This window comes from Chroicocephalus ridibundus, chromosome 16, assembly GCF_963924245.1.
Source record: "Chroicocephalus ridibundus chromosome 16, bChrRid1.1, whole genome shotgun sequence".
NCBI lineage: Eukaryota > Metazoa > Chordata > Aves > Charadriiformes > Laridae > Chroicocephalus > Chroicocephalus ridibundus.
In genome coordinates this window covers 1,512,450-1,535,355 of record NC_086299.1, presented here as the reverse complement: position 1 = coordinate 1,535,355, position 22,906 = coordinate 1,512,450, and positions in this window count along the sequence as shown.

Here is a 22,906-nt window from a genome sequence, read left to right as displayed (position 1 = left end):
GTGGCCCCACAGCCCGTGGGGCTGCGGGCTTTGCGGCGGCCGTCAGCCTCGGCGCCACCGGCGCCCACCTGGTACAGCCGCGCCAGCCTGCGAAGCATTTTCCGGTAGGGCCGCGGCTCTGGCGACAGCTCCCACGCCCGAAGAGCAGGGAGGGAAAGCCGTGCCTCGTTGGAAAGCTCTTTGGCAGCCGCTCGCGTGGCCCCACAGCCCGTGGGGCTGCGGGCTTTGCGGCGGCCGTCAGCCTCGGAGCCACCGGCGCCCACGTGGCGCCGCCGCGCCAGCCTGCGAAGCATTTTCCGGTAGGGCCGCAACTCTGGCGACAGCTCCCAAGCACGAAGAGCCAGGAGGGAAAGCCGTGCCTCGTTGGAAAGCTCTTTGGCAGCCGCTCGCCTGGCGAAACAGCCTGTGGGGCTGCGGGCTTTGCGGCGGCCGTCATCCTCACTGCCACCGGCGTCCACGTGGCGCCGCTGCGCCAGCCTACGAAGCATTTTCCGGTAGGGCCGCGGCTCTGCCTACAGCTCCCACGCCCGAAGAGCCAGGAGGGAAAGCCATGCCTCGTTGGAAAGCTCTTTGGCAGCCGCTCGCGTGGCCCCACAGCCCGTGGGGCTGCGGGCTTTGCGGCGGCCGTCAGCCTCAGCGCCACCGGTGCCCACCAGCTACAGCCGCGCCAGCCTGCGAAGCATTTTCCGGTAGGGCCGCGGCTCTGGCGACAGCTCCCACGCCCGAAGAGCCAGGAGGGAAAGCCGTGCCTCGTTGGAAAGCTCTTTGGTAGCCGCTCGCGTGGCCCCACAGCCCGTGGGGCTGCGGGCTTTGTGGCGGCCGTCAGCCTCCCCGCCACCGGCGCCCACCAGGTGCAGCCGCGCCAGCCTGTGAAGCATTTTCCGGTAGGGCCGCGGCTCTGGCGAAATCTCCCACGCCCGAAGAGCCAGGAGGGAAAGCCGTGCCTCGTTGGAAAGCTCTTTGGCAGCCGCTCGCGTGGCCCCACAGCCCGTGCGGCTGCGGGCTTTGCTGCGGCCGTCAGCCTCGGAGCCACCGGCGCCCACGTGGCGCCGCCCCACCAGCCTGCGAAGCATTTTCCGGTAGGGCCGCAACTCTGGCGACAGCTCCCAAGCACGAAGAGCCAGGAGGGAAAGCCATGCCTCGTTGGAAAGCTCTTTGGCAGCCGCTCGCCTGGCGAAACAGCCCGTGCGGCTGCGGGCTTTGCTGCAGCCGTCAGCCTCGGAGCCACCGGCGCCCACGTGGCGCCGCCCCACCAGCCTGCGAAGCATTTTCCGGTAGGGCCACAACTCTGGCGACAGCTCCCAAGCACGAAGAGCCAGGAGGGAAAGCCATGCCTCGTTGGAAAGCTCTTTGGCAGCCGCTCGCGTGGCCCCACAGCCCGTGGGGCTGCGGGCTTTGCGGCGGCCGTCAGCCTCGGCGCCACCGGCGCCTACGTGGCGCCGCTGCGCCAGCCTGCGAAGCATTTTCCGGTAGGGCCGCGGCTCTGGCGACAGCTCCCACGCCCGAAGAGCCAGGAGGGAAAGCCGTGCGTCGTTGGAAAGCTCTTTGGCAGCCGCTCGCCTGGCGAAACAGCCCGTGGGGCTGCGGGCTTTGCGGCGGCCGTCAGTCTCGGAGCCACCGGCGCCCACGTGGCGCCGCCCCACCAGCCTGCGAAGCATTTTCCGGTAGGACTGCAACTCTGGCGACAGCTCCCAAGCCCGAAGAGCCAGGAGGGAAAGCCGTGCCTCGTTGGAAAGCTCTTTGGCAGCCGATCGCGTGGCCCCACAGCCCGTGTGGCTGCGGGCTTTGTGGCGGCCGTCAGCCTCCCCGCCACCGGCGCCCACCAGGTGCAGCCGCGCCAGCCTGCGAAGCATTTTCCTGTAGGGCCGCGGATCTGACGACAGCTCCCAAGCCCGAAGAGCCAGGAGGGAAAGCCGTGCCTCGTTGGAAAGCTCTTTGGCAGCCGCTCGTTTGGCGAAACAGCCTGTGGGGCTGCGGGCTTTGCGGCGGCCGTCAGCCTCGCTGCCACCGGCGCCCACGTGGCGCCGCCGCGCCAGCCTGCGAAGCATTTTCCGGTAGGGCCGCGGCTCTGGCGACAGCTCCCACGCCCGAAGAGCCAGGAGGGAAAGTCGTGCCTCGTTGGAAAGCTCTTTGGCAGCCTCTTCCGTGGCCCCACAGCCCGTGGGGCTGTGGGCTTTGCGGCGGCCGTCAGCCTCTCCGCCAACGGTGCCCATGTGGCGCCGCCGCGCAAGTATGCAGAGCTTTTTGCGGTAGGGCCGCGACTCTGGCGACAGCTCCCACGCCCGAAGAGCAGGGAGGGAAAGCCGTGCCTCGTTGGAAAGCTCTTTGGCAGCCGCTCGCGTGGCCCCACAGCCCGTGGGGCTGCGGGCTTTGCGGCGGCCGTCAGCCTCAACGCCACCGGCGCCCACCAGCTACAGCCGCGCCAGCTTGCAAAGCATTTTCCGGTAGGGCCGCGTCTCTGGCGACAGCTCCCACGCCCGAAGAGCCAGGAGGGAAAGCCGTGCCTCGTTGGAAAGCTCTTTGGCAGCCGCTCGCGTGGCCCCACAGCCCGTGGGGCTGCGGGCTTTGTGGCGGCCGTCAGCCTCCCCGCCACCGGCGCCCACCAGGTGCAGCCGCGCCAGCCTGCGAAGCATTTTCCGGTAGGGCCGCGGCTCTGGCGACAGCTCCCACGCCTGAAGAGCCAGGAGGGAAAGCCGTGCCTCGTTGGAAAGCTCTTTGGCAGCCGCTCGCGTGGCCTCACAGCCCGTGGGGCTGCGGGCTTTGCGGCGGCCGTCAGCCTCGGCGCCACCGGCGCACACGTGGCGCCGCCGCGCCAGCTTGCGAAGCATTTTCCAGTAGGGCCACGGCTCTGACGACAACTCCCAAGCCCGAAGAGCCAGGAGGGAAAGCCGTGCCTCGTTGGAAAACTCTTTGGCAGCCGCTTGCGTGGCCCCACAGCCCGTGGGGCTGCGGGCTTTGTGGCGGCCGTCAGCCTCGGAGCCACCGGCGCCCACGTGGCGCCGCCCCACCAGTCTGCGAAGCATTTTCCGGTAGGGCTGCGGCTCTGACGACAGCTCCCACGCCCGAAGAGCCAGGAGGGAAAGCCGTGCCTCGTTGGAAAGCTCTTTGGCAGCCGCTCGCCTGGCGAAACAGCCTGTGGGGCTGCGGGCTTTGCGGCGGCCGTCAGCCTCGCCGCCAACGGTGCCCACGTGGCGCTGCCGCGCCAGCTTGCGAAGCATTTTCCGGTAGGGCTGCGGCTCTGACGACAGCTCCCACGCCCGAAGAGCCAGGAGGGAAAGCCGTGCCTCGTTGGAAAGCTCTTTGGCAGCCGCTCACGTGGCCCCACAGCCCGTGGGGCTGCGGGCTTTGCGGCGGCCATCAGCCTCGGCGACACCGGCGCCCTCGTGGCTCCGCCATACCAGCCTGCGAAGCGTTTTCCGGTAGTGCCGCAACTCTGGCGACAGCTCCCAAGCACGAAGAGCCAGGAGGGAAAGCCGTGCCTCGTTGGAAAGCTCTTTGGCAGCCGCTCGCGTGGCCCCACAGCCCGTGTGGCTGCGGGCTATACGGCGGCCGTCAACCTCGTCGACACCGGCGCCCACGTGGCGCCGCCGCGCCAGCCTGCGAAGCATTTTCCGGTAGGGCTGCAACTCTGGCGACAGCTCCCAAGCACGAAGAGCCAGGAGGGAAAGCCGTGCCTCGTTGGAAAGCTCTTTGGCAGCCGCTCGCCTGGCGAAACAGCCCGTGGGGCTCCGGGCTTTGCGGCGGCCGTCAGCCTCGGAGCCACCGGCGCCCACGTGGCGCCGCCCCACCAGCCTGCGAAGCATTTTCCGGTAGGGCCGCGGCTCTGGCGACAGCTCCCACGCCCGAAGAGCGAGGAGAGAAAGCCGTGCCTCGTTGGAAAGCTCTTTGGCAGCCGCTCACGTGGCCCCACAGCCCGTGGGGCTGCGGGCTTTGCGGCGGCCGTCAGCCTCAGCGCCACCGGCGCCCACCAGCTACAGCCGCGCCAGCCTGCGAAGCATTTTCCTGTAGGGCCGCGGCTCTGGCGACAGCTCCCACGCCCGAAGAGCAGGGAGGGAAAGCCGTGCCTCGTTGGAAAGCTCTTTGGCAGCCGCTCGCCTGGCGAAACAGCCTGTGGGGCTGCGGGCTTTGCGGCGGCCGTCAGCCTCGCTGCCACCGGCGCCCACGTGCCGCCGCCGCGCCAGCTTGCGAAGCATTTTCCTGTAGGGCCGCGTCTCTGGCGACAGCTCCCAAGCACGAAGAGCCAGGAGGGAAAGCCGTGCCTTGTTGGAAAGCTCTTTGGCAGCCGCTCGCCTGGCGAAACAGCCTGTGGGGCTGCGGGCTTTGCGGCGGCCGTCATCCTCGCTGCCACCGGCGTCCACGTGGCGCCGCTGCGCCAGCCTACGAAGCATTTTCCGGTAGGGCTGCGGCTCTGACGACAACTCCCAAGCCCGAAGAGGCAGGAAGGAAAGCCATGCCTCGTTGGAAACTCTTTGGCAGCCGATCGTGTGGCCCCACAGCCCGTGGGGCTGCGGGCTTTGCGGCGGCCGTCAGCCTCGGCGCCACCGGCGCCCACGTGGCGCCGCTGCGCCAGCCTGCGAAGCATTTTCCGGTAGGGCCGCGGCTCTGGCGACAGCTCCCACGCCCGAAGAGCCAGGAGGGAAAGCCGTGCCTCGTTGGAAAGCTCTTTGGCAGCCGCTCGCCTGGCGAAACAGCCCGTGGGGCTGCGGGCTTTGCGGCGGCCGTCAGTCTCGGAGCCACCGGCGCCCACGTGGCGCCGCCCCACCAGCCTGCGAAGCATTTTCCGGTAGGGCCGCGGCTCTGGCGACAGCTCCCACGCCCGAAGAGCCAGGAGGGAAAGCCGTGCCTCGTTGGAAAGCTCTTTGGCAGCCGCTCGCGTGGCCCCACAGCCCGTGGGGCTGCGGGCTTTGCGGCGACCGTCAGCCTCAGCGCCACCGGTGCCCACCAGCTACAGCCGCGCCAGCCTGCGAAGCATTTTCCGGTAGGGCCGCGGCTCTGGCGACAGCTCCCACGCCCGAAGAGCCAGGAGGGAAAGCCGTGCCTCGTTGGAAAGCTCTTTGGCAGCCGCTCGCTTGTCGAAACAGCCCGTGGGGCTGCGGGCTTTGCGGCGGCCGTCAGCCTCGGAGCCACCGGCGCCCACGTGCCGCCGCCGCGCCAGCCTGCGAAGCATTTTCCGGTAGGGCCGCAACTCTGGCGACAGCTCCCAAGCACGAAGAGCCAGGAGGGAAAGCCGTGCCTCGTTGGAAAGCTCTTTGGCAGCCGATCGCGTGGCCCCACAGCCCGTGGGGCTGCGGGCTTTGTGGCGGCCGTCAGCCTCCCCGCCGCTGGCGCACACCAGGTGGAGCCGCGCCAGCCTGCGAAGCATTTTCCTGTAGGGCCGCGGCTCTGGCGACAGCTCCCACGCCCGAAGACCTAGGAGGGAAAGCCGTGCCTCGTTGGAAAGCTCTTTGGCAGCCGCTCGCCTGGCGAAACAGCCTGTGGGGCTGCGGGCTTTGCGGCGGCCGTCATCCTCGCTGCCACAGGCGCCCACGTGGCGCCGCTGCGCCAGCCTACGAAGCATTTTCCGGTAGGGCCGCGTCTCTGGCGACAGCTCCCACGCCCGAAGAGCCAGGAGGGAAAGCCATGCCTCGTTGGAAAGCTCTTTGGCAGCCGCTCGCCTGGCGAAACAGCCCGTGCGGCTGCGGGCTTTGCGGCGGCCGTCAGCCTCGGAGCCACCGGCGCCCACGTGGCGCCGCCCCACCAGCCTGCGAAGCATTTTCCGGTAGGGCCGCGGCTCTGACGACAGCTCCCACGCCCGAAGAGCCAGGAGGGAAAGCCATGCCTCGTTGGAAAGCTCTTTGGCAGCCGCTCGCGTGGGCCCACAGCCCGTGGGGCTGCGGGATTTGCGGTGGCCGTCAGCCTCGGCGCCACCGGCGCCCACGTGGCGCTGCCGCGCCAGCTTGCGAAGCATTTTCCGGTAGGGCTGTAGTTCTGACGACAGCTCCCAAGCCCGAAGAGCCAGGAGGGAAAGCCATGCCTCGTTGGAAAGCTCTTTGGCAGCCGCTCGCGTGGGCCCACAGCCCGTGGGCCTGCGGGATTTGCGGCGGCCGTCAGCCTCGGCGCCACCGGCGCCCACGTGGCGCCGCTGCGCCAGCCTGCGAAGCATTTTCCGGTAGGGCCGCAGCTCTGGCGACAGCTCCCACGCCCGAAGAGCCAGGAGGGAAAGCCGTGCCTCGTTGGAAAGCTCTTTGGCAGCCGCTCGCCTGGCGAAACAGCCCGTGGGGCTGCGGGCTTTGCGGCGGCCGTCAGTCTCGGAGCCACCGGCGCCCACGTGGCGCCGCCCCACCAGCCTGCGAAGCATTTTCCGGTAGGGCCGTGGCTCTGGCGACAGCTCCCACGCCCGAAGAGCCAGGAGGGAAAGCCGTGCCTCGTTGGAAAGCTCTTTGGCAGCCTCTTCCGTGGCCCCACAGCCCGTGGGGCTGCGGGCTTTGCGGCGGCCGTCACCCTCTCCGCCAACGGTGCCCATGTGGCGCCGCCGCGCAAGTATGCAGAGTTTTTTGCGGTAGGGCCGCTACTCTGGCGACAGCTCCCACGCCCGAAGAGCCAGGAGGGAAAGCCGTGCCTCGTTGGAAAGCTCTTTGGCAGCCGCTCGCGTGGCCCCACAGCCCGTGGGGCTGCGGGCTTTGCGGCGACCGTCAGCCTCCCCGCCACCGGCGCCCACCAGGTGCAGCCGCGCCAGCCTGCGAAGCATTTTCCTGTAGGGCCGCGGCTCTGGCGACAGCTCCCACGCCCGAAGAGCCAGGAGGGAAAGCCGTGCCTCGTTGGAAAGCTCTTTGGCAGCCGCTCGCTTGTCGAAACAGCCCGTGGGGCTGCGGGCTTTGCGGCGGCCGTCAGCCTCGGAGCCACCGGCGCCCACGTGGCGCCGCCGCGCCAGCCTGCGAAGCATTTTCCGGTAGGGCCGCAACTCTGGCGACAGCTCCCAAGCACGAAGAGCCAGGAGGGAAAGCCGTGCCTCGTTGGAAAGCTCTTTGGCAGCCGCTCGCGTGGCCCCACAGCCCGTGGGGCTGCGGGCTTTGTGGCGGCCGTCAGCCTCCCCGCCGCTGGCGCCCACCAGGTGCAGCCGCGCCAGCCTGCGAAGCATTTTCCTGTAGGGCCGCGGCTCTGGCGACAGCTCCCACGCCCGAAGACCTAGGAGGGAAAGCCGTGCCTCGTTGGAAAGCTCTTTGGCAGCCGCTCGCGTGGCCCCACAGCCCGTGGGGCTGCGGGCTTTGCGGCGGCCGTCAGCCTCGGAGCCACCAGCGCCCACGTGGCGCCGCCCCACCAGCCTGCGAAGCATTTTCCGGTAGGGCCGCGGCTCTGGCGACAGCTCCCACGCCCGAAGAGCCAGGAGGGAAAGCCGTGCCTCGTTGGAAAGCTCTTTGGCAGCCGCTCGCGTGGCCCCACAGCCCGTGGGGCTGCGGGCTTTGCGGCGGCCGTCAGCCTCCGCGCCACCGGCGCCCACGTGGCGCCGCCGCACAAGCCTGCGAAGCATTTTCCGGTAGGGCCGCGGCTCTGACGACAGCTCCCACGCCCGAAGAGCCAGGAGGGAAAGCCATGCCTCGTTGGAAAGCTCTTTGGCAGCCGCTCGCGTGGCCCCACAGCCCGTGGGGCTGCGGGCTTTGCGGCGATTGTCAGCCTCGGAGCCACCGGAGCCCACGTGGCGCCGCCCCACCAGCCTGCGAAGCATTTTCCGGTAGGGCCGCAACTCTGGTGACAGCTCCCACGCCCGACGAGCCAGGAGGGAAAGCCATGCCTCGTTGGAAAGCTCTTTGGCAGCCGCTCGCCTGGCGAAACAGCCCGTGCGGCTGCGGGCTTTGCGGCGGCCGTCAGCCTCGGAGCCACCGGCGCCCACGTGGCGCCGCCCCACCAGCCTGCGAAGCATTTTCCGGTAGGGCCGCAACTCTGGCGACAGCTCTCAAGCACGAAGAGCCAGGAGGGAAAGCTGTGCCTCGTTGGAAAGCTCTTTGGCAGCCGCTCACGTGGCCCCACAGCCCGTGGGGCTGCGGGCTTTGCGGCGGCCGTCAGCCTCAGCGCCACCGGCGCCTACCAGCTACAGCCGCGCCAGCCTGCGAAGCATTTTCCGGTAGGGCCGCGGCTCTGGCGACAGCTCCCACGCCCGAAGAGCCAGGAGGGAAAGCCGTGCCTCGTTGGAAAGCTCTTTGGCAGCCGCTCGCGTGGCCCCACAGCCCATGGGGCTGCGGGCTTTGCGGCGGCCGTCAGCCTCGCTACCACCGGCGCCCACGTGGTACCGCCGCACCAGCCTGCGAAGCATTTTCCGGTAGGGCTGCGGCTCTGGCGACAGCTCCCACGCCCGAAGAGCAGGGAGGGAAAGCCATGCCTCGTTGGAAAGCTCTTTGGCAGCCGCTCGCGTGGCCCCACAGCCCGTGTGGCTGCGGGCTTTGCGGCGGCCGTCAGCCTCGGAGCCACCAGCGCCCACGTGGCGCCGCCGCGCCAGCCTGCGAAGCATTTTCCGGTAGGGCCGCGGCTCTGGCGACAGCTCCCACGCCCGAAGAGCCAGGAGGGAAAGCCATGCCTCGTTGGAAAGCTCTTTGGCAGCCTCTTGCGTGGCCCCACAGCCCGTGGGGCTGCGGGCTTTGCGGCGGCCGTCAGCCTCGGCGCCACCGGCGCGCACGTGGCGCTGCCGCGCCAGCTTGCGAAGCATTTTCCGGTAGGGCTGCGGCTCTGACGACAGCTCCCAAGCCCGAAGAGCCAGGAGGGAAAGCCGTGCCTCGTTGGAAAGCTCTTTGGCGGCCGCTCGCGTGGCCCCACAGCCCGTGTGGCTGCGGGCTTTGTGTCGGCCGTCAGCCTCCCCGCCACCGGCGCCCACCAGGTGCAGCCGCGCCAGCCTGCGAAGCATTTTCCTGTAGGGCCGCGGCTCTGGCGACAGCTCCCACGCCCGAAGAGCCAGGAGGGAAAGCCATGCCTCGTTGGAAAGCTCTTTGGCAGCCGCTCGCCTGGCGAAACAGCCTGTGGGGCTGCGGGCTTTGCGGCGGCCGTCAGCCTCGCTGCCACCGGCGCCCACGTGGCGCCGCTGCGCCAGCCTGCGAAGCATTTTCCGGTAGGGCCGCGTCTCTGGCGACAGCTCCCACGCCCGAAGACCTAGGAGGGAAAGCCGTGCCTCGTTGGAAAGCTCTTTGGCAGCCGCTCGCGTGGCCCCACAGCCCGTGGGGCTGCGGGCTTTCCGGCGGCCGTCAGCCTCAGAGACACCGGCGCCCACGTGGCGCCGCCGCGCCAGCCTGCGAAGCATTTTCCTGTAGGGCTGCGGCTCTGGCGACAGCTCCCACGCCCGAAGAGCCAGGAGGGAAAGCCGTGCCTCGTTGGAAAGCTCTTTGGCAGCCGTTCGCCTGGCGAAAGAGCCCGTGGGGCTGCGGGCTTTGCGGCGGCCGTCAGCCTCGGAGCCACTGGCGCCCACGTGGCGCCGCCCCACCAGCCTGCGAAGCATTTTCCGGTAGGGCCGCAACTCTGGCGACAGCTCCCAAGCCCGAAGAGCCAGGAGGGAAAGCCGTGCCTCGTTGGAAAGCTCTTTGGCAGCCGATCGCGTGGCCCCACAGCCCGTGGGGCTGCGGGCTTTGTGGCGGCCGTCAGCCTCGGAGCCACCGGCACCCACCAGGTGCAGCCGCGCCAGCCTGCGAAGCATTTTCCTGTAGGGCCGTGGCTCTGGCGACAGCTCCCACGCCCGAAGAGCCAGGAGGGAAATCCGTGCCTCGTTGGAAAGCTCTTTGGCAGCCGCTCGCGTGGCCTCACAGCCCGTGGGGCTGCGGGCTTTGCAGCGGCCGTCAGCCTCGGAGCCACCGGCGCCCACGTGGCGCCGCCGCGCCAGCCTGCGAAGCATTTTCCGGTAGGGCCGCAACTCTGGCGACAGCTCCCAAGCACGAAGAGCCAGGAGGGAAAGCCGTGCCTCGTTGGAAAGCTCTTTGGCAGCCGATCGCGTGGCCCCACAGCCCGTGGGGCTGCGGGCTTTGTGGCGGCCGTCAGCCTCGGAGCCACCGGCGCCCACGTGGCGCCGCCGCGCCAGCCTGCGAAGCATTTTCCGGTAGGGCCGCGGCTCTGGCGACAGCTCCCACGCCCGAAGACCTAGGAGGGAAAGCCGTGCCTCGTTGGAAAGCTCTTTGGCAGCCGCTCGCCTGGCGAAACAGCCTGTGGGGCTGCGGGCTTTGCGGCGGCCGTCATCCTCGCTGCCAGCGGCGCCCACGTGGCGCCGCTGCGCCAGCCTGCGAAGCATTTTCCGGTAGGGCCGCGTCTCTGGCGACAGCTCCCACGCCCGAAGAGCCAGGAGGGAAAGCCATGCCTCGTTGGAAAGCGCTTTGGCAGCCGCTCGCGTGGCCCCACAGCCCGTGGGGCTGCGGGCTTTGCGGCGGCCGTCAGCCTCGGAGCCACCAGCGCCCACGTGGCGCCGCCCCACCAGCCTGCGAAGCATTTTCCGGTAGGGCCGTGGCTCTGGCGACAGCTCCCACGCCCGAAGAGCCAGGAGGGAAAGCCGTGCCTCGTTGGAAAGCTCTTTGGCAGCCGCTCGCGTGGCCCCACAGCCCGTGGGGCTGCGGGCTTTGCGGCGGCCGTCAGCCTCCGCGCCACCGGCGCCCACGTGGCGCCGCCGCACAAGCCTGCGAAGCATTTTCCTGTAGGGCCGCGGCTCTGACGACAGCTCCCACGCCCGAAGAGCCAGGAGGGAAAGCCATGCCTCGTTGGAAAGCTCTTTGGCAGCCGCTCGCGTGGCCCCACAGCCCGTGGGGCTGCGGGCTTTGCGGTGGCCGTCAGCCTCGGCGGCACCGGCGCCCACGTGGCGCTGCCGCGCCAGCTTGCGAAGCATTTTCCGGTAGGGCTGTAGTTCTGACAACAGCTCCCAAGCCCGAAGAGCCAGGAGGGAAAGCCATGCCTCGTTGGAAAGCTCTTTGGCAGCCGCTCGCGTGGCCCCACAGCCCGTGGGGCTGCGGGCTTTGCGGCGGTTGTCAGCCTCGGAGCCACCGGAGCCCACGTGGCGCCGCCCCACCAGCCTGCGAAGCATTTTCCGGTAGGGCCGCGGCTCTGGCGACAGCTCCCACGCCCGAAGAGCCAGGAGGGAAAGCCATGCCTCGTTGGAAAGCTCTTTGGCAGCCGCTCGCGTGGCCACACAGCCCATGGAGCTGCGGGCTTTGCGGCGGCCGTCAGCCTCGGCGCCACCGGCGCCCACGTGGTACCGCCCCACCAGCCTGCGAAGCATTTTCCGGTAGGGCCGCGGCTCTGGCGACAGCTCCCACGCCCGAAGAGCAGGGAGGGAAAGCCCTGCCTCGTTGGAAAGCTCTTTGGCAGCCGCTCGCGTGGCCCCACAGCCCGTGGGGCTGCGGGCTTTGCGGCGGCCGTCAGCCTCGGAGCCACCAGCGCCTACGTGGCGCCGCCCCACCAGCCTGCGAAGCATTTTCCGGTAGGGCCGCGGCTCTGGCGACAGCTCCCAAGCACGAAGAGCCAGGAGGGAAAGCCGTGCCTCGTTGGAAAGCTCTTTGGCAGCCGCTCGTGTGGCCCCACAGCCCGTGGGGCTGCGGGCTTTGCGGCGGCCGTCAGCCTTTGCGCCACCGGCGCCCACGTGGCGCCGCCGCACGAGCCTGCGAAGCATTTTCCGGTAGGGCCGCGGCTCTGGCGACAGCTCCCACGCCCGAAGAGCCAGGAGGGAAAGCCGTGCCTCGTTGGAAAGCTCTTTGGCAGCCGCTCGCGTGGCCCCACAGCCCGTGGGGCTGCGGGCTTTGCGGCGACCGTCAGCCTCCCCGCCACCGGCGCCCACCAGGTGCAGCCGCGCCAGCCTGCGAAGCATTTTCCGGTAGGGCCGCGGCTCTGGCGACAGCTCCCACGCCCGAAGAGCCAGGAGGGAAAGCCATGCCTCGTTGGAAAGCTCTTTGGCAGACTCTTGCGTGGCCCCACAGCCCGTGGGGCTGCGGGCTTTGTGGCGGCCGTCAGCCTCCCCGCCACTGGCGCCCACCAGGTGCAGCCGCGCCAGCCTGCGAAGCATTTTCCGGTAGGGCTGCGGCTCTGACGACAGCTCCCACGCCCGAAGAGCCAGGAGGGAAAGCCGTGCCTCGTTGGAAACCTCTTTGGCAGCCGCTCGCGTGGCCCCACAGTCCGTGGGGCTGCGGGCTTTCCGGCGGCCGTCAGCCTCAGCGACACCGGCGCCCACGTGGCGCTGCCGCGCCAGCCTGCGAAGCATTTTCCTGTAGAGCTGCGGCTCTGGCGACAGCTCCCAAGCCCGAAGAGCCAGGAGGGAAAGCCATGCCTCGTTGGAAAGCTCTTTGGCAGCCTCTTGCGTGGCCCCACAGCCCGTGGGGCTGCGGGCTTTGTGGCGGCCGTCAGCCTCGGAGCCACCGGCGCCCACCAGGTGCAGCCGCGCCAGCCTGCGAAGCATTTTCCGGTAGGGCCGCGGCTCTGGCGACAGCTCCCACGCCCGAAGAGCCAGGAGGGAAAGCCGTGCCTCGTTGGAAAGCTCTTTGGCAGCCGCTCGCGTGGCCCCACAGCCCATGGGGCTGCGGGCTTTGCGGCGGCCGTCAGCCTCGCTACCACCGGCGCCCACGTGGTACCGCCGCACCAGCCTGCGAAGCATTTTCCGGTAGGGCTGCGGCTCTGGCGACAGCTCCCACGCCCGAAGAGCAGGGAGGGAAAGCCATGCCTCGTTGGAAAGCTCTTTGGCAGCCGCTCGCGTGGCCCCACAGCCCGTGTGGCTGCGGGCTTTGCGGCGGCCGTCAGCCTCGGAGCCACCAGCGCCCACGTGGCGCCGCCGCGCCAGCCTGCGAAGCATTTTCCGGTAGGGCCGCGGCTCTGGCGACAGCTCCCACGCCCGAAGAGCCAGGAGGGAAAGCCATGCCTCGTTGGAAAGCTCTTTGGCAGCCTCTTGCGTGGCCCCACAGCCCGTGGGGCTGCGGGCTTTGCGGCGGCCGTCAGCCTCGGCGCCACCGGCGCGCACGTGGCGCTGCCGCGCCAGCTTGCGAAGCATTTTCCGGTAGGGCTGCGGCTCTGACGACAGCTCCCAAGCCCGAAGAGCCAGGAGGGAAAGCCGTGCCTCGTTGGAAAGCTCTTTGGCGGCCGCTCGCGTGGCCCCACAGCCCGTGTGGCTGCGGGCTTTGTGTCGGCCGTCAGCCTCCCCGCCACCGGCGCCCACCAGGTGCAGCCGCGCCAGCCTGCGAAGCATTTTCCTGTAGGGCCGCGGCTCTGGCGACAGCTCCCACGCCCGAAGAGCCAGGAGGGAAAGCCATGCCTCGTTGGAAAGCTCTTTGGCAGCCGCTCGCCTGGCGAAACAGCCTGTGGGGCTGCGGGCTTTGCGGCGGCCGTCAGCCTCGCTGCCACCGGCGCCCACGTGGCGCCGCTGCGCCAGCCTGCGAAGCATTTTCCGGTAGGGCCGCGTCTCTGGCGACAGCTCCCACGCCCGAAGACCTAGGAGGGAAAGCCGTGCCTCGTTGGAAAGCTCTTTGGCAGCCGCTCGCGTGGCCCCACAGCCCGTGGGGCTGCGGGCTTTCCGGCGGCCGTCAGCCTCAGAGACACCGGCGCCCACGTGGCGCCGCCGCGCCAGCCTGCGAAGCATTTTCCTGTAGGGCTGCGGCTCTGGCGACAGCTCCCACGCCCGAAGAGCCAGGAGGGAAAGCCGTGCCTCGTTGGAAAGCTCTTTGGCAGCCGTTCGCCTGGCGAAAGAGCCCGTGGGGCTGCGGGCTTTGCGGCGGCCGTCAGCCTCGGAGCCACTGGCGCCCACGTGGCGCCGCCCCACCAGCCTGCGAAGCATTTTCCGGTAGGGCCGCAACTCTGGCGACAGCTCCCAAGCCCGAAGAGCCAGGAGGGAAAGCCGTGCCTCGTTGGAAAGCTCTTTGGCAGCCGATCGCGTGGCCCCACAGCCCGTGGGGCTGCGGGCTTTGTGGCGGCCGTCAGCCTCGGAGCCACCGGCACCCACCAGGTGCAGCCGCGCCAGCCTGCGAAGCATTTTCCTGTAGGGCCGTGGCTCTGGCGACAGCTCCCACGCCCGAAGAGCCAGGAGGGAAATCCGTGCCTCGTTGGAAAGCTCTTTGGCAGCCGCTCGCGTGGCCTCACAGCCCGTGGGGCTGCGGGCTTTGCAGCGGCCGTCAGCCTCGGAGCCACCGGCGCCCACGTGGCGCCGCCGCGCCAGCCTGCGAAGCATTTTCCGGTAGGGCCGCAACTCTGGCGACAGCTCCCAAGCACGAAGAGCCAGGAGGGAAAGCCGTGCCTCGTTGGAAAGCTCTTTGGCAGCCGATCGCGTGGCCCCACAGCCCGTGGGGCTGCGGGCTTTGTGGCGGCCGTCAGCCTCGGAGCCACCGGCGCCCACGTGGCGCCGCCGCGCCAGCCTGCGAAGCATTTTCCGGTAGGGCCGCGGCTCTGGCGACAGCTCCCACGCCCGAAGACCTAGGAGGGAAAGCCGTGCCTCGTTGGAAAGCTCTTTGGCAGCCGCTCGCCTGGCGAAACAGCCTGTGGGGCTGCGGGCTTTGCGGCGGCCGTCATCCTCGCTGCCAGCGGCGCCCACGTGGCGCCGCTGCGCCAGCCTGCGAAGCATTTTCCGGTAGGGCCGCGTCTCTGGCGACAGCTCCCACGCCCGAAGAGCCAGGAGGGAAAGCCATGCCTCGTTGGAAAGCGCTTTGGCAGCCGCTCGCGTGGCCCCACAGCCCGTGGGGCTGCGGGCTTTGCGGCGGCCGTCAGCCTCGGAGCCACCAGCGCCCACGTGGCGCCGCCCCACCAGCCTGCGAAGCATTTTCCGGTAGGGCCGTGGCTCTGGCGACAGCTCCCACGCCCGAAGAGCCAGGAGGGAAAGCCGTGCCTCGTTGGAAAGCTCTTTGGCAGCCGCTCGCGTGGCCCCACAGCCCGTGGGGCTGCGGGCTTTGCGGCGGCCGTCAGCCTCCGCGCCACCGGCGCCCACGTGGCGCCGCCGCACAAGCCTGCGAAGCATTTTCCTGTAGGGCCGCGGCTCTGACGACAGCTCCCACGCCCGAAGAGCCAGGAGGGAAAGCCATGCCTCGTTGGAAAGCTCTTTGGCAGCCGCTCGCGTGGCCCCACAGCCCGTGGGGCTGCGGGCTTTGCGGTGGCCGTCAGCCTCGGCGGCACCGGCGCCCACGTGGCGCTGCCGCGCCAGCTTGCGAAGCATTTTCCGGTAGGGCTGTAGTTCTGACAACAGCTCCCAAGCCCGAAGAGCCAGGAGGGAAAGCCATGCCTCGTTGGAAAGCTCTTTGGCAGCCGCTCGCGTGGCCCCACAGCCCGTGGGGCTGCGGGCTTTGCGGCGGTTGTCAGCCTCGGAGCCACCGGAGCCCACGTGGCGCCGCCCCACCAGCCTGCGAAGCATTTTCCGGTAGGGCCGCGGCTCTGGCGACAGCTCCCACGCCCGAAGAGCCAGGAGGGAAAGCCATGCCTCGTTGGAAAGCTCTTTGGCAGCCGCTCGCGTGGCCACACAGCCCATGGAGCTGCGGGCTTTGCGGCGGCCGTCAGCCTCGGCGCCACCGGCGCCCACGTGGTACCGCCCCACCAGCCTGCGAAGCATTTTCCGGTAGGGCCGCGGCTCTGGCGACAGCTCCCACGCCCGAAGAGCAGGGAGGGAAAGCCCTGCCTCGTTGGAAAGCTCTTTGGCAGCCGCTCGCGTGGCCCCACAGCCCGTGGGGCTGCGGGCTTTGCGGCGGCCGTCAGCCTCGGAGCCACCAGCGCCTACGTGGCGCCGCCCCACCAGCCTGCGAAGCATTTTCCGGTAGGGCCGCGGCTCTGGCGACAGCTCCCAAGCACGAAGAGCCAGGAGGGAAAGCCGTGCCTCGTTGGAAAGCTCTTTGGCAGCCGCTCGTGTGGCCCCACAGCCCGTGGGGCTGCGGGCTTTGCGGCGGCCGTCAGCCTTTGCGCCACCGGCGCCCACGTGGTGCCGCCGCACGAGCCTGCGAAGCATTTTCCGGTAGGGCCGCGGCTCTGGCGACAGCTCCCACGCCCGAAGAGCCAGGAGGGAAAGCCGTGCCTCGTTGGAAAGCTCTTTGGCAGCCGCTCGCGTGGCCCCACAGCCCGTGGGGCTGCGGGCTTTGCGGCGACCGTCAGCCTCCCCGCCACCGGCGCCCACCAGGTGCAGCCGCGCCAGCCTGCGAAGCATTTTCCGGTAGGGCCGCGGCTCTGGCGACAGCTCCCACGCCCGAAGAGCCAGGAGGGAAAGCCATGCCTCGTTGGAAAGCTCTTTGGCAGACTCTTGCGTGGCCCCACAGCCCGTGGGGCTGCGGGCTTTGTGGCGGCCGTCAGCCTCCCCGCCACTGGCGCCCACCAGGTGCAGCCGCGCCAGCCTGCGAAGCATTTTCCGGTAGGGCTGCGGCTCTGACGACAGCTCCCACGCCCGAAGAGCCAGGAGGGAAAGCCGTGCCTCGTTGGAAACCTCTTTGGCAGCCGCTCGCGTGGCCCCACAGTCCGTGGGGCTGCGGGCTTTCCGGCGGCCGTCAGCCTCAGCGACACCGGCGCCCACGTGGCGCTGCCGCGCCAGCCTGCGAAGCATTTTCCTGTAGAGCTGCGGCTCTGGCGACAGCTCCCAAGCCCGAAGAGCCAGGAGGGAAAGCCATGCCTCGTTGGAAAGCTCTTTGGCAGCCTCTTGCGTGGCCCCACAGCCCGTGGGGCTGCGGGCTTTGTGGCGGCCGTCAGCCTCGGAGCCACCGGCGCCCACCAGGTGCAGCCGCGCCAGCCTGCGAAGCATTTTCCTGTAGGGCTGCGGCTCTGGCGACAGCTCCCACGCCCGAAGAGCCAGGAGGGAAAGCCGTGCCTCGTTGGAAAGCTCTTTGGCAGCCGCTCCCCTGGCGAAACAGCCTGTGGGGCTGCGGGCTTTGCGGCGGCCGTCAGCCTCGCTGCCACCGGCGCCCATGTGTCGCCGTCTCACCAGGCTGCGAAGCATTTTCCGGTAGGGCTGCGGCTCTGACGACAACTCCCAAGCCCGAAGAGCCAGGAGGGAAAGCCGTGCCTCGTTGGAAAGCTCTTTGGCAGCCGCTCGCGTGGCCCCACAGCCCGTGGGGCTGCGGGCTTTGCGGCGGTTGTCAGCCTCGGAGCCACCGGCGCCCACGTGGCGCCGCCCAACCAGCCTGCGAAGCATTTTCCGGTAGGGCCGCAACTCTGGCGACAGCTCCCAAGCCCGAAGAGCCAGGAGGGAAAGCCATGCCTCGTTGGAAAGCTCTTTGGCAGCCGCTCGCCTGGCGAAACAGCCCGTGGGGCTGCGGGCTTTGTGGCGGCCGTCAGCCTCGGAGCCACCGGCGCCCACCAGGTGCAGCCGCGCCAGCCTGCGAAGCATTTTCCGGTAGGGCCGCAACTCTGGCGACAGCTCCCACGCCCGAAGAGCCAGGAGGGAAAGCCGTGCCTCGTTGGAAAGCTCTTTGGCGGCCGCTCGCCTGGCGAAACAGCCTGTGGGGCTGCGGGCTTTGCGGCGGCCGTCAGCCTCGGAGCCACCGGCACCCACCAGGTGCAGCCGCGCCAGCCTGCGAAGCATTTTCCGGTAGGGCCGTGGCTCTGGCGACAGCTCCCACGCCCGAAGAGCCAGGAGGGAAAGCCGTGCCTCGTTGGAAACCTCTTTGGCAGCCGCTCGCCTGGCGAAACAGCCTGTGGGGCTGCGGGCTTTGCGGCGGCCGTCAGCCTCGGAGCCACCGGCACCCACCAGGTGCAGACGCGCCAGCTTGCGAAGCATTTTCCGGTAGGGCCGTGGCTCTGGCGACAGCTCCCACGCCCGAAGAGCCAGGAGGGAAAGCCGTGCCTCGTTGGAAAGCTCTTTGGCGGCCGCTCGCGTGGCCCCACAGCCCGTGGGGCTGCGGGCTTTGTGGCGGCCGTCAGCCTCCCTGCCACCGGCGCCCACGTGGCGCCGCTGCACCAGCCTGCGAAGCATTTTCCTGTAGGGCCGCGGCTCTGGCGACAGCTCCCACGCCCGAAGAGCCAGGAGGGAAAGCCGTGCCTCGTTGGAAAGCTCTTTGGCAGCCGCTCGCCTGGCGAAACAGCCTGTGGGGCTGCGGGCTTTGCGGCGGCCGTCAGCCTCGGAGCCACCGGCGCCCACGTGGCGCCGCCCCACCAGCCTGCGAAGCATTTTCCTGTAGGGCCGCGGCTCTGGCGACAGCTCCCACGCCCGAAGAGCGAGGAGGGAAAGCCGTGCCTCGTTGGAAAGCTCTTTGGTAGCCGATCGCGTGGCCCCACAGCCCGTGGGGCTGCGGGCTTTGTGGCGGCCGTCAGCCTCCCCGCCACCGGCGCCCACCAGGTGCAGCCGCGCCAGCCTGCGAAGCATTTTCCGGTAGGGCCGCGGCTCTGGTGACAGCTCCCACGCCCGAAGAGCCAGGAGGGAAAGCCGTGCCTCGTTGGAAAGCTCTTTGGCAGCCGCTCGCCTGGCGAAACAGCCTGTGGGGCTGCGGGCTTTGCGGCGGCCGTCAGCCTCGCTGCCAGCGGCGCCCACGTGGCGCCGATGCGCCAGCCTGCGAAGCATTTTCCGGTAGGGCCGCGTCTCTGGCGACAGCTCCCACGCCCGAAGAGCCAGGAGGGAAAGTCGTGCCTCGCTGGAAAGCTCTTTGGCAGCCGCACGTGTGGCCCCACAGCCCGTGTGGCTGCGGGCTTTGCGGCGGCCGTCAGCCTCGCCGCCAACGGTGCCCACGTGGCGCTGCCGTGCCAGCTTGCGAAGCATTTTCCGGTAGGGCTGCGGCTCTGACGACAACTCCCAAGCCCGAAGAGCCAGGAGGGAAAGCCATGCCTCGTTGGAAAGCTCTTTGGCAGCCGCTCGCGTGGCCCCACAGCCCATGGGGCTGCGGGCTCTGCGGCGGCCGTCAGCCTCGCCGCCACCGGCGCCCACGTGGCGCCGCTGCGCCAGCCTGCGAAGCGTTTTCCGGTAGGGCCGCGGCTCTGGCGACAGCTCCCACGCCCGAAGAGCCAGGAGGAAAAGCCATGCCTCGTTGGAAAGCTCTTTGGCAGCCGCTCGCGTGGCCCCACAGCCCGTGGGGCTGCGGGCTTTGCGGCGGCCGTCAGCCTCGGAGCCACCGGCACCCACCAGGTGCAGCCGCGCCAGCCTGCGAAGCATTTTCGGGTAGGGCCGTTTGGCTGGCGACAGCTCCCACGCCCGAAGAGCCAGGAGGGAAAGCCGTGCCTCGTTGGAAAGCTCTTTGGCAGCCGCTCGCCTGGCGAAACAGCCTGTGGGGCTGCGGGCTTTGCGGCGGCCGTCAGCCTCGGAGCCACCGGCACCCACCAGGTGCAGCCGCGCCAGCCTGCGAAGCATTTTCTGGTAGGGCCGTGGCTCTGGCGACAGCTCCCATGCCCGAAGAGCCAGGAGGGAAAGCCGTGCCTCGTTGGAAAGCTCTTTGGCGGCCGCTCGCGTGGCCCCACAGCCCATGGGGCTGCGGGCTAGGCGGCGACCGTCAGCCTCCCTGCCACCGGCGCCCACGTGGTGCCGCTGCGCCAGCCTGCGAAGCATTTTCCTGTAGGGCCGCGGCTCTGGCGACAGCTCCCACGCCCGAAGAGCCAGGAGGGAAAGCCGTGCCTCGTTGGAAAGCTCTTTGGCAGCCGCTCGCCTGGCGAAACAGCCTGTGGGGCTGCGGGCTTTGCGGCGGCCGTCAGCCTCGGAGCCAACGGCGCCCACGTGGCGCCGCCCCACCAGCCTGCGAAGCATTTTCCTGTAGGGCCGCGGCTCTGGCGACAGCTCCCACGCCCGAAGAGCCAGGAGGGAAAGCCGTGCCTCGTTGGAAAGCTCTTTGGCAGCCGATCGCGTGGCCCCACAGCCCGTGGGGCTGCGGGCTTTGTGGCGGCCGTCAGCCTCCCCGCCACCGGCGCCCACCAGGTGCAGCCGCGCCAGCCTGCAAAGCATTTTCCTGTAGGGCCGCGGCTCTGGCGACAGCTCCCACGCCCTAAGAGCGAGGAGAGAAAGCCGTGCCTCGTTGGAAAGCTCTTTGGCAGCCGCTCGCCTGGCGAAACAGCCTGTGGGGCTGCGGGCTTTGCGGCGGCCGTCAGCCTCGCTGCCACCGGCGCCCACGTGGCGCCGCTGCGCCAGCCTGCGAAGCATTTTCCTGTAGGGCCGCGTCTCTGGCGACAGCTCCCACGCCCGAAGAGCCAGGAGGGAAAGCCATGCCTCGTTGGAAAGCTCTTTGGCAGCCTCTCGCGTGGCCCCACAGCCCGTGGGGCTGCGGGCTTTGTGGCGGCCGTCAGCCTCAGCGCCACCGGCGCCCACATGGCGCCGCCGCGCCAGCTTGCGAAGCATTTTCCGGTAGGGCCGCAACTCTGGCGACAGCTCCCAAGCACGAAGAGCCAGGAGGGAAAGCCATGCCTCGTTGGAAAGCTCTTTGGCAGCCGCTCGCCTGGCGAAACAGCCTGTGGGGCTGCGGGCTTTGCCGCGGCCGTCAGCCTCGGAGCCACCGGCGCCCACGTGGCGCCGCCCCACCAGCCTGCGAAGCATTTTCCTGTAGGGCCGCGGCTCTGGCGACAGCTCCCACACCCGAAGAGCGAGGAGGGAAAGCCGTGCCTCGTTGGAAAGCTCTTTGGCAGCCGCTCGCCTGGCGAAACAGCCTGTGGGGCTGCGGGCTTTGCGGCGGCCGTCAGCCTCGGAGCCACCGGCACCCACCAGGTGCAGCCGCGCCATCCTGCGAAGCATTTTCTGGTAGGGCCGTGGCTCTGGCGACAGCTCCCATGCCCGAAGAGCCAGGAGGGAAAGCCGTGCCTCGTTGGAAAGCTCTTTGGCGGCCGCTCGCGTGGCCCCACAGCCCATGGGGCTGCGGGCTATGCGGCGACCGTCAGCCTCCCTGCCACCGGCGCCCACGTGGCGCCGCTGCGCCAGCCTGCGAAGCATTTTCCTGTAGGGCCGCGGCTCTGGCGACAGCTCCCACGCCCGAAGAGCCAGGAGGGAAAGCCGTGCCTCGTTGGAAAGCTCTTTGGCAGCCGCTCGCCTGGCGAAACAGCCTGTGGGGCTGCGGGCTTTGCGGCGGCCGTCAGCCTCGGAGCCAACGGCGCCCACGTGGCGCCGCCCCACCAGCCTGCGAAGCATTTTCCTGTAGGGCCGCGGCTCTGGCGACAGCTCCCACGCCCGAAGAGCCAGGAGGGAAAGCCGTGCCTCCTTGGAAAGCTCTTTGGCAGCCGATCGCGTGGCCCCACAGCCCGTGGGGCTGCGGGCTTTGTGGCGGCCGTCAGCCTCCCCGCCACCGGCGCCCACCAGGTGCAGCCGCGCCAGCCTGCAAAGCATTTTCCTGTAGGGCCGCGGCTCTGGCGACAGCTCCCACGCCCTAAGAGCGAGGAGAGAAAGCCGTGCCTCGTTGGAAAGCTCTTTGGCAGCCGCTCGCCTGGCGAAACAGCCTGTGGGGCTGCGGGCTTTGCGGCGGCCGTCAGCCTCGCTGCCACCGGCGCCCACGTGGCGCCGCTGCGCCAGCCTGCGAAGCATTTTCCTGTAGGGCCGCGTCTCTGGCGACAGCTCCCACGCCCGAAGAGCCAGGAGGGAAAGCCATGCCTCGTTGGAAAGCTCTTTGGCAGCCTCTCGCGTGGCCCCACAGCCCGTGGGGCTGCGGGCTTTGCCGCGGCCGTCAGCCTCGGAGCCACCGGCGCCCACGTGGCGCCGCCCCACCAGCCTGTGAAGCATTTTCCGGTAGGGCCGCAACTCTGGCGACAGCTCCCAAGCACGAAGAGCCAGGAGGGAAAGCCGTGCCTCGTTGGAAAGCTCTTTGGCAGCCGATCGCGTGGCCCCACAGCCCGTGTGGCTGCGGGCTTTGTGGCGGCCGTCAGCCTCCCCGCCACCGGCGCCCACCAGGTGCAGCCGCGCCAGCCTGCGAAGCATTTTCCTGTAGGGCCGCGGCTCTGGCGACAGCTCCCACACCCGAAGAGCGAGGAGGGAAAGCCGTGCCTCGTTGGAAAGCTCTTTGGCAGCCGCTCGCCTGGCGAAACAGCCTGTGGGGCTGCGGGCTTTGCGGCGGCCGTCAGCCTCGCTGCCACCGGCGCCCATGTGTCACCGCCTCACCAGGCTGCGAAGCATTTTCCGGTAGGGCCGCGGCTCTGGCGACAGCTCCCACGCCCGAAGAGCCAGGAGGGAAAGCCGTGCCTCGCTGGAAAGCTCTTTGGCAGCCGCTCGTGTGGCCCCACAGCCCGTGTGGCTGCAGGCTTTGCGGCGACCGTCAGTCTCGCCGCCAACGGTGCCCACGTGGCGCTGCCGTGCCAGCTTGGGAAGCATTTTCCGGTAGGGCTGCGGCTCTGACGACAACTCCCAAGCCCGAAGAGCCAGGAGGGAAAGCCGTGCCTCGTTGGAAAGCTCTTTGGCAGCCGCTCGCGTGGCCCCACAGCCCATGGGGCTGCGGGCTCTGCGGCGGCCGTCAGCCTCCCCGCCACCGGCGCCCACGTGGCGCCGCCGCGCCAGCCTGCGAAGCATTTTCCGGTAGGGCCGCGGCTCTGGCGACAGCTCCCACGCCCGAAGAGCCAGGAGGAAAAGCCATGCCTCGTTGGAAAGCTCTTTGGCAGCCGCTCGCCTGGCGAAACAGCCTGTGGGGCTGCGGGCTTTGCGGCGGCCGTCAGCCTCGGAGCCAACGGCACCCACCAGGTGCAGCCGCGCTAGCCTGCGAAGCATGTTCCGGTAGGGCCGTGGCTCTGGCGACAGCTCCCACGCCCGAAGAGCCAGGAGGGAAAGCCGTGCCTCGTTGGAAAGCTCTTTGGCAGCCGATCGCGTGGCCCCACAGCCCGTGGGGCTGCGGGCTTTGTGGCGGCCGTCAGCCTCCCCGCCACCGGCGCCCACCAGGTGCAGCCGCGACAGCCTGCGAAGCATTTTCCTGTAGGGCCGCGGCTCTGGCGACAGCTCCCACGCCCTAAGAGTGAGGAGAGAAAGCCGTGCCTCGTTGGAAAGCTCTTTGGCAGCCGCTCGCCTGGCGAAACAGCCTGTGGGGCTGCGGGCTTTGCGGCGGCCGTCAGCCTCGCCGCCACCGGCGCCCACGTGGCGCCGCTGCGCCAGCCTGCG